This window comes from Panthera pardus, unplaced genomic scaffold, assembly GCF_024362965.1.
Source record: "Panthera pardus isolate Hobbes unplaced genomic scaffold, ASM2436296v1 HiC_scaffold_6, whole genome shotgun sequence".
Classification (NCBI taxonomy): Eukaryota; Metazoa; Chordata; class Mammalia; order Carnivora; family Felidae; genus Panthera; species Panthera pardus.
The window spans coordinates 91,621,093-91,630,491 of record NW_026526991.1 but is presented as its reverse complement, the minus strand read 5'-3'; the positions used below and the strand labels follow the sequence as shown (position 1 = coordinate 91,630,491).

The 9,399-nt window shown below is 37.4% G+C and overlaps 1 long non-coding RNA gene across 2 annotated transcripts; it reads right to left on the bottom strand.

The window, feature by feature from the left end:
* Nucleotides 1-369: 369 nt before the first annotated feature.
* On the bottom strand, nucleotides 370-9,379 carry LOC109268669 (uncharacterized). 2 transcript variants are annotated; one of them, XR_002080722.2, is made up of 3 exons: nucleotides 9,273-9,365; nucleotides 8,472-8,660; nucleotides 370-2,095 (listed from the first exon to the last, which is right to left on the bottom strand). It is a non-coding gene; the product is annotated as an uncharacterized LOC109268669 (long non-coding RNA). The 2 variants fall into 2 exon arrangements; XR_002080723.2 differs by lacking the exon at nucleotides 8,472-8,660 and having other exon boundaries at nucleotides 9,273-9,379.
* Nucleotides 9,380-9,399: the final 20 nt, after the last annotated feature.

The following is a 9,399-nucleotide window of genomic DNA, read 5'->3' as shown; positions in this document are numbered from 1 at the left end:
TCTGATAAAAAATGTTTATTATTGTATTTTACATTAAAAAAAGTAATGGATATTATGATGGACATTTTTCAAAAATAGAGATAAATAAAAGGAAGAAAATGGAGATCATACAGATGCCTATAGGCCAGAAAGTACAATTATCACCATTTTGTTTATTTCCTTCTAGTTTGTGTGTCTGTGTATGTGTGCATGTGTGTGTCCACATGCATGTACACACATGCACATTGTTTCTCAACGAGCTTAGAGCCCTATATATTCACTGTGTATTTAAAGGTGAGTATGGGTAGTCTAGTGGGAGTGTTATAATGTTATGAAAGCAATCAAATCATAAGATAATGTAAACATACCATAAAAAAGGTAAAACAAAAGTTCAGTAGAGAATGAAATCACTTTTAATTTGGCAAAAGCCTCAAAATTAAGGGAAAATAGAAGTTAGGTTAAGCTATGTGAATTTTAGATAGACTGAAGTGAAAAAAGAAGATATTCTCAGATAAGACAACAGAGGAGAGGTACAGCAATGGAAACTGGTAGAACATATGTCGATTAACCAACCCCAAAGTAAGCAATGCATTTAGACTCTTTTCCTCCAGTCTTCTGATTTCTCTGCCTGTCCTGGAATTTCATATACAGTTAAGATACCAATCATTTGTACACTGGCCCCATAAGCTATTAAAGCATTTTGGCATTCCTAAGCCATCGCTGACAGAGATTAGGAAGGATAGAAGCTTCACAGTATTGACAGAAAGGGTCTTGTCACTGTCAATGTAGACCAATCTATTTTCAGATCTCATGTGAAGCAGGAAGCAACTTTATCCTACTAGAGGGTTTAAACTCCATCTCTAACTTGCTTGTTCATTGTGAGTAAGAGCTTAGATGGTCACTGATATTACAAAGAGATAGCAGACGTAGAGAATATCATTGTTTGCAGCCAGTCAGCACTTAAAGATCATATTGAAAAGAAAAACTTTTCCATAGAAGCTATAAATAGACTTCCGTATATATGGACTGCACTAAGGGCAAGTGCCCAAGTAAAGACCAAGATATCACAGTAAAATTTCTAAAGCAAGATGCAGCATGGGTTTTGCTGGACAAAAATAGAGTAGAATATATAGGGGGAAAAATCATTCTGGATCAACTTATTGCCAGTTATTGAGTGATTGAATCCAATTATTGCCATTTTCTTCCCAAGGAGGACTTGGAACTGTCATCAGAGTTGCTCTATATTCATTGTACGTTAGTGGTTTAAGCAAGACATGGCTGTGTTCAAGGGCCCTCTACATTCTCAATCTGTTTGTTGGAGGCCAACTCAGCACCTCTTAGGAGTTCCACAAAGAAAATCAACTCCCTAAGACTTTGGAGAGAGTTGGATACTTTACTAAGGACTATATGGGGAATGAAAGAGAAGGAAGGTTACATTACACATTGTGCCTGAAATCCTGATGAGAATCCTCATTGGTTACATCTGTTCTTCTTCTGAAGCTCCTCTCTTCCCCAGCCACCTATCCCCTTCTCAATCTTTTCTCCAATAGCTCCTGCTGACCTACTGGCTCTGGTTTGTAAGGTTTCTGCTCTAGCAACCCTTTCTTCTTTTTATCTCTCTTCTATCTTCTATAGAGTTATTTAAAATCTCTCTTTTTTAGTTGCCACCTCCTTTTGAGGGTTTCAGGAAAGGCATGAGTTTTAGTAAACTAAAAATTTTCCATAATACAAATTTTATAGTTTCACATATGTATAACTAGGATTTATTGTCGATTTTCAAAATGTCTCGTTAGCAATTTCCAATGAGTCCTTTATGCTCTTTTCGAAGAGCAGCTCCTTTGGCTACTATTATAGCTGGGTGCAGGTCCAACTTATTTCCATATTACATCAAGATTTAGATGTCCCAGAAGTTGACCAAATGAAGTAAGAAAGTCCAGTCCATTTCCCAACATTTTACTTTTACTGTAATATAATGCATCCTACAGATGAGATTGGAAAGGTAGGCCGGTTGAAATCATTGTTTCTTGAATCCTATCTTGAATTTCTTGTATAGGAGAGTGACTTTATCAGAGCTGTGTTCCAGAAAGTCCAAATAGGCAGAGCTGGGTAGGCTACACTGGTGGGGACATAAGATAAATTGGAGAATCCAGTTAAAAATTGTGGTAATATTTCTGTGGTCACGTGGAAGGTATCCCCTGAAGGGCACCTGAGATCATTTTCCAAGTTCTACTACAACCTGGTGAAGTATTTCTTTTGTTCTGGACAATTTGTTATTTCTCCATTGGTTTCCCACTTAGAAAAGGAGTACGTTGTAATGTAGGTAGGACTAGTCTGGCCAAAGGGAAGGCAGAACTTCCTCTTTTTATTTAATATAAGAATTCTGATTTATAAATCAACAAAAATAGATTAGTATGAATTTATTTCAGAGAGCCTGAACACTGGCCTGGGTCAATAAAAAGGAAATATTTAAAGACAGAGGCATCTGAGAGGCATCTTATCCATGTTCCCCATCCTTCCCTTTATTTTTTCAATGATCATAGCACATTTCAAGGTCATTTAACCTCTGTTCTTAAGTTTTCAAATCTATGCCAAGAAGGTAATACTTGTCCTAAAGTGCTGTTTTAAGAATCAAATTATCAGTGGAAGAAAAGACCTTTGGAAAAAAATTGAAGTGTTGTAAAAGTGTAAAGGGTAGAATGTCAACTTTTAAACAGAAATTGTTTGGCCTGTGTTCCTGATGGGTCATCCCTGGCTGTGCTGAAAGAGTAAAATACATTTAATTTATAGAAAATCTATGTCCCTGTCTATGAATATTTGCTGTAATGTGCTCCATTCTTGGGCTTTTTAAAATGTTGAGAAACATTTCTATTAGATTTATATGATTTCTAGGATAAAAATTTTAGTTCGTATAAACTGGTAACCCTCTGAATGTTTTCTGAAATGGTTGGAAAGATGTCCAACTAAGATGAGCCAAATCAGATGTTCTCAATTTGAGGTATGTTGTTCTGTGCTCATCATAAATACAGTACTTCTTAGCATTTAATAATCTCAGTGCCCGAGTCTCCCGTTTCCAGCACTCATGCCATACCTGAGACTTGCTTGAAAATTTGTATTGTTGCTACCACTGATATATCTGTTCTAGAAAGAAACCAGCTTTCGTTTCTAGGACTGTCAAGTCAGGAGCGTTCACAAGAGCACAAAGATTCACTCTATTACTGCACATCATAGAACTCATGCCTGTAGCTTGAAAATAGAAGTCTTTGGTGTAGGCATTTGCTTGTTTGACAGTTCTGTTCTAAATTTTGAAACTACTGGTACCGTAAAGTGCCTGTCTGACAATGGTGTACCAGAGCTTAGTCATGCAAAATAATTATTGTTCACGGTTCCTTAGCTGAAGTCAATAGCTCCGTGCAAAACACAACATAATGCAGAGATCTAAAGTTACTAAATCAAAACTGAGAAAAAGAAGACTTTTAAACAGGTTTGGCAGGAAAAAAATGTAGGCTCTACGAGATTTGCCAAGTGATTTCTCTCAGCACATGGAAGGCTCTAATATTTGTAACAGAGGCTCCATGGTAGAAATGATGGGATTAGTACATTCTGGTTATTGCTGTCAGTAAGCTTATATGATGTGAAAGAAGCAAGAGCAATTACGGAGATATTAGCAAATGGTGCATAGTACTTATTTTCTAAACTTGAAATATTTTCACGTTTGCTTCTGGGAATTCAGTGTTTTAAAGTCTCCAATATATCACCTACACTGAAGGGCTTGGTTAAATTAACCTAAATTATGTAACTAAACTGGAGTGTCAGGATGCCTTCCCTGGACTTATAGTAGCATCCATGAATGAGTGTAGTGGTATGTGCCAGAGAAGTTAGCATTAATCCTACAAATGAAGAATTATGTCTCCATGTTGCCGGCCACATTTGCCAGAGAATCTTGGCGGGATTAGGTGTTGCTATTTGACTGCTTCAGTGAAAGGGATGATGTCCTGCTTAATCCTTGGCAGACAACTGCACTTAAGAATATCCCTTTTCTGGGAAAAACAAGCAATACCTACTGTTTCTATGGAGGAGGGAGAAGCACAGAAATAAACAAGGAGTTCACAGTTTCCTCTGTAACATATTTACCTACATTTTCCTTCAATACTTTCAAACCAATATTAAGAAGGAACTGATAGAGGTGAATATGCAATTATTTTAGGTTTAGCCCATTGCCGCCTTTCGTAGAATTCATAAATTTAAAAAATGTTTATTATTTTTTTTGAGAAAGAGAGAGAGGGAGGGAGAATGCATGTGCGAGTAGGGGAGAGGGACAGAGAGACAGGGAGAGAGAGAATTCCAAGCTGGCTCCACACTGCCAGCACAGAGCCCAACGTAGGGCTCAATCCCACAAACCATGAAATCATGGCTTGAGCTGAAACCAAGAGTTGGATACTTAACTGACTGAGCCACGCAGGTGCCCCAAGAATTCATAGTTTTTTAAAATTAATTTGTTATTGAGGGGTGCCTGGGTGGCTCGGTAGGTTTAGCATCTGACTTCAGCTCAGGTCATGATCTCATGGTCTGTGAGTTTGAGTCCCACATCAGTCTCTGCGCTGACAGCTCGGAGTCTGGAGCGTGCTTCGAGTTCTGTGTCTCTCTCTCTCTCTGCCCCTCCCCTGCTTGTGCTCTGTCCCTGTCTCTCTCTCAAAAAAATAAACACTAAAAACCTAAAAAATTAATTTGTTATTGAAGTATAATTTGTACACAGAGAATTATATATAATTTGTATATAGATTTTACATGTATAGTTCATTGAGTTTTGATAAACGAGTACTCTCATGCAGATATCCTGAACATTTCCATCACTCCAGAAAGTTTTCTTAGGTTCTTTTTCAGTCAATTGGTACCCCATCCGATTGCAAATAACCACTTTTCTCATTTCTATTGTCACAGATTAGCTTTCCTTTTCTTTGAACTTCACATAAATAAAATTTTACAGGATACAGTCTTTTGTATTTTGCTTTCTTTTTTTAAATGTTTATTTATTTAATATTTATTTAAATATTTATTTTTGAGAGAGAGAGAGAGAGAGAGAGAGTATGCCCAAGCAGGGGAGGGGCAGAGAGGGGGACAGAGGATCTGAGGTGGGCTGTGTGCAGACAGCATAGAGACTGACATGGGGCTGGAACCTGAACCTGTGAACCATGAGATCATGACCTGAGCTGAAGTGGGATACTTAATCGACTGAGCCACTCAGGCACGCCGATGTGTTTTTTTCTGTGTTGGTTGTTTCTTTTTATTTTGTTTATATTGACCTAGTTAGTATTTTTATGTGAATGTTACCACAATTTGTTTTCCATTCTTCTGCTGATGGACATTTAATTTTCCCCAAGTTTCAGCAATTATAAATAAAGCTGCAAAAAAATTCTTAAACAATTCTTTTTGTGTCTATATGTCCTCATTTCTGTTGAATGATACCTCAGCATGGAATTATTGGATTATAGCCTGGATCTATGATTATAAGAAACTACAAGAGTTTTCCTAGTGTGGGTGTTACATTTTATACTCTCACAGTCAATTTATAAAAATCTCACTTTCTGGGGCACCTGGGTGGCTCAGTCGGTTAAGCATCCAACTTCGGCTCAGGTCATGATCTCATGGTTCATGAGTTCAAGCCCCGCGTCGAGCTCTGTGCTAACAGCACAGTGCCTGGAGCCTGCTTCAGATTCTGTGTCTCCCTCTCTCTACTGCTCCTCTCTGTCTGCCTCTCTCTCTCAAAAATAAATAAACATTAAAAAAATTTTTAAAAATCTCACTTGCTTCACACCGTGATCAATATTTTATTTTCTCTGTCTTTTTAATTCTTGCTGTTCTAATGTTTGGGAAGAAGTATCTCATCGTGGTTTTGATTTGCATATCTCTGAATACTAATGACATCAGGTACCTTTGTATATGACCCTGGGCATTTATATAACTTCTTTTGTGAATTGTCTATTTAAATCTCTTGCACATTTTTCTAGTTTTAATTGTATACTTCTGTCTCTTAATTATTGTTATAGGTATTCTTTGTATATTTTGCATACAAGTTCTTCATCAGATAAATGTTTTGAGAATATTTTTTTCCAGCCTATAGCTTGCCTATTCATTTTTCTTAATGATATTTTTTGATTAGAAGATTTTAATTTTGATGAAGTTCACCTTATCAATTTTTCTTCTCTTATAGATAGTGTTTTTTGTGCGTGGTCTAAGAAATCCTTGCTCACCCCCAAGGTATTTCCCTGTTTTCTTCTAGAAGTTTTATGGTGTTAGTTTTTAAGTCTATGATCCATCTTGAATTAATCTTTGTGTATGGTGTGAGCTAGAGTTAAAGTACATTATTTTTTTAAATATGGCTGTCTAGTTGTTACAGCTCCACTTGTTGAAAACATCCCTTTTTCCATTGAATTGCTTTGGCATCTTGTTGGAAATCAACTGACTGATTCAGTGTGATTCTATTTCTGGACTGTATTCCGTTCTTTTGACCTACTTGCCTATCCTATACCTTTGCCATATTCTCTTGATTAGTTTCATGAGTTTTGTTATTCTTTAGTCCTGTTTCTCTCATTGTAGCTACTTTTACCTTATGTAGGTAGTAGATTCAGAGTTTATGTCAGAAGTTGGTAAAACCCAAAATGCTCCGGAATTATCTCACAGTGTATATATATGTGTGTGTGTATATATATATATAGTAGGAAAAATAAAAAAAATAAGAACTCTGTTACAGGATTGTTGGAAGAAATAAACAATCTAGTATACTTTTATTTATTTATTTTTTAATTGTTTATTTATTTATTTTTGAGAGAGAGAGAACACGAGCAGGGGAGAGGCAGAGAGAGAGGGAGACGCAGAACATGATCCAGGCTCCAGGCTCTGAGCTGTCAGTGCAGAACCTAACACAGGGCTTGAACTCACAAACGGTGAGATAATGACATCAGCTAAAATCAAGAGTTGATCATGACCTGAGCTGAAGTGGGATGCTTAACTGACTGAGCCACCCCTCTAGTATAGTTTTAAAAAGCACATTATAATTCTAAAATAAAATTTGTATGCTTAGAATGTTGCTTATTTTTATTTCACTTTTCTTAAAAGTTCTCAGGCATGTTTACTCAAATCTTCAAGAAGGATATGCCCCATTAGTTTCAGATTATAGGGACACGTTTTCTGTGGATTTAGAAAAAAAAAATCTAAAATAATTACAAGAAATGATGGGCACCTGATCCCTTCCACTTACAGTAAGCCATGCCTTGTAGTGATGTCAGTCCTTTCTGATATTTCTCCTCTGTGGATTTTTTAAAAGGCAAGAACTGCAAGATTGCAAAAGCTTTATTCTTCTAGACCTTTCTGATTTGATTTCCTTTGTCTTTGCTGTGGCAGCTACTGTGCTGAATGACCACTGCTCTCCCCACCCCCAAATCACTGACCTTTTAAACTGTTTTAATATTTACTAGGGAATTACTTGTCCTGGAGCTTGGATAGGACTTCCCTGAAAGATTTTATTATAGACTTAAAACAATGATGAAGAGAAGGGTTCAAAGTCTGAACCCCTCCCTTTACCCAAGGTAAAACAAATTGGATAAAAACTTTATTTTCATTTTTTAAATGTTTGTTTATTTTTGAGAGAGACAGAGTGTGAGTAGGGGAGGGGCAGAGAGAGACACACACACATAGAATAGGAAGCAGATTGCAGGCTCTGAGATATTAGTGCAGAGCACGAGGGGGACTGAAACCCGGGGACTGGAACCCATGAGCCATGAGATTAGGACCTGAGCCAAAGTTGGAAGCTTAACCGACTGAGCCACCCAGGTGCCCCAAAGGTGTCAATTCTTTATTGCCCTAGTTCATACCCCAATTATCATTCTCATTTCTAAACGGAAATATTTTCTTCCTCAAGTCTGGTCGCCTTCTTACATTTTTGGCCATTGTCTTTGTTTTCTAGATTATAAACTCCTTGAGCAAAATTATCTGATGCTATTTATCTTAGTTTCAGATTTTAGCATCAAGCCAAGTGCTTTGAATTCACTTCATAAATGGCTTTTGAATTAAATTAATTACTGCCAAGGGTTGACATTGTACTAAAGACAGTGTCATATATATAACAGGCAATAATTGCTCATGGATTATTGATAGCAGGAGCTCACGGTTTCTTCATTGATTAGTTAAGTTTGGATACATTTTATAATTAGAGCATCAGATGAGTCAGGTGCTCCTTTCGCTCCTTTCTTTTCAAAAACATGTTAGAACTGCTCAACTGGAATTCTAGAGATAAAGTTACTTAATAATAGCTCTCTGTGCCTTTGTCTGTAATATTATGGTTTGGGCTGTATCACCTCCTAATAGATGAAAAGAGTACTAACCTCCTATGGTGAGAATTCATCTCAAAGTCCGTCCTACTCCTGTTAGTGTTATAGACAGTTTCCAGAACACTTTACTGAGATAAGTAAACAAGTATAATTTTCAAAGATACAGACCTGAAAATGAAGCACTGATGCTAGATTCCCAAATACTCCTACTGAGATGCTTGTACAGAAGTTGTTCTCAGACTTGTGATTAATTTCTGCTTCCTAGAGCAAACTGGTAAGTCTTACTTCCCTTTTTGGTAGAACAAGGACTTGTCCATCAAATCCTGGACAGCTAGTCCTGAGGGCACTCCTTAGAACCTGAAGTAGGTAAAATTAGGATGAAAAAAAAAAGAAAAAAGAAAAGGCAGTATACTACACAGGAGGTGGTAAATGTGTGAGAAGTATTACCAGGAGAGAAGTAACATAGATTGCAAACATAAATCCTTAAACGGTTTTAGATAAAACCAGGGAAGCTAGATCCATAAATATTTTTGTGGGGACTAGGAAGCTTGGAAATATCCCTAATCTAGATATTGACGTTAGAATAACCATGCCTCCCTAAAATACTCCCTAAATGTCCCTGAAAAACCGTACTAAGCTGATTGTGTAATCAACTGATCCAATATAATCTCCTCTAAATCCAGTTTGGACCCTGAACAAGAGGGGACAGAGTGAGGAAGCAAGTTGCTTGGGATCCCAGATTTGGAAGACTATAGGTGCTCTTTACTAAATGTTATATGGTGTCCCTGCCAGCTTTTGCCTGCCACGTGCTCAGGCAAAGCGAAGTTCACCGGAAGGCAATTTTATCAATGATTTCTAATCAGGTTTTGTTTTCTCCCCCAGAGATTTAAATCTTCTATAAAGCTTTAAAGCTTTCAAAAACGCTACAGTAAAACCTTTAAAAACTGTTTTCAGCTAACTAGGACTCACCTGCCTTTTCCTTGCTTTCCACTCCCACATTGGAAAGGTCCGAGGAGACCAAGGTCCTATACTAACCGCTCACACCCCCACCCCCCGAATAGGGGACACAGCGCGGGGGGTGGGGGGGGGGGCAGGG